The sequence below is a fragment of the Arachis ipaensis genome, chromosome B03 (genome assembly GCF_000816755.2).
Source record: "Arachis ipaensis cultivar K30076 chromosome B03, Araip1.1, whole genome shotgun sequence".
Lineage (NCBI taxonomy): Eukaryota > Viridiplantae > Streptophyta > Magnoliopsida > Fabales > Fabaceae > Arachis > Arachis ipaensis.
The window spans coordinates 6554329-6554662 of record NC_029787.2 but is presented as its reverse complement, the minus strand read 5'-3'; positions in this window follow the sequence as shown (position 1 = coordinate 6554662).

Here is a 334-nt window from a genome sequence, read left to right as displayed (position 1 = left end):
CATTTAGTACATACGTTTTTAGCAACTTAAAAAAATTATAGTTATCAACCAAATTAAATTTTAATTGTGCAAAAAATTAGTAAAAGTAAAGAGCAAGAAAGAAAAAGAGATATGAAACTATGTGCGAGGCCGATAAAGAATATGTGTAAAATGAATGTTAATTTATATAATAAATATTATTAATATTTTGATAATTAAAAATAATATTCAATTTTTTAATTTTAATTTTCATAAATCATGACAACATGTATTTTTTATTTTTAGATAAATAATTTGATTATTTTAATTACTGAAATATATGTAATTTATAGCGTATTTATCGATTTACATTGTA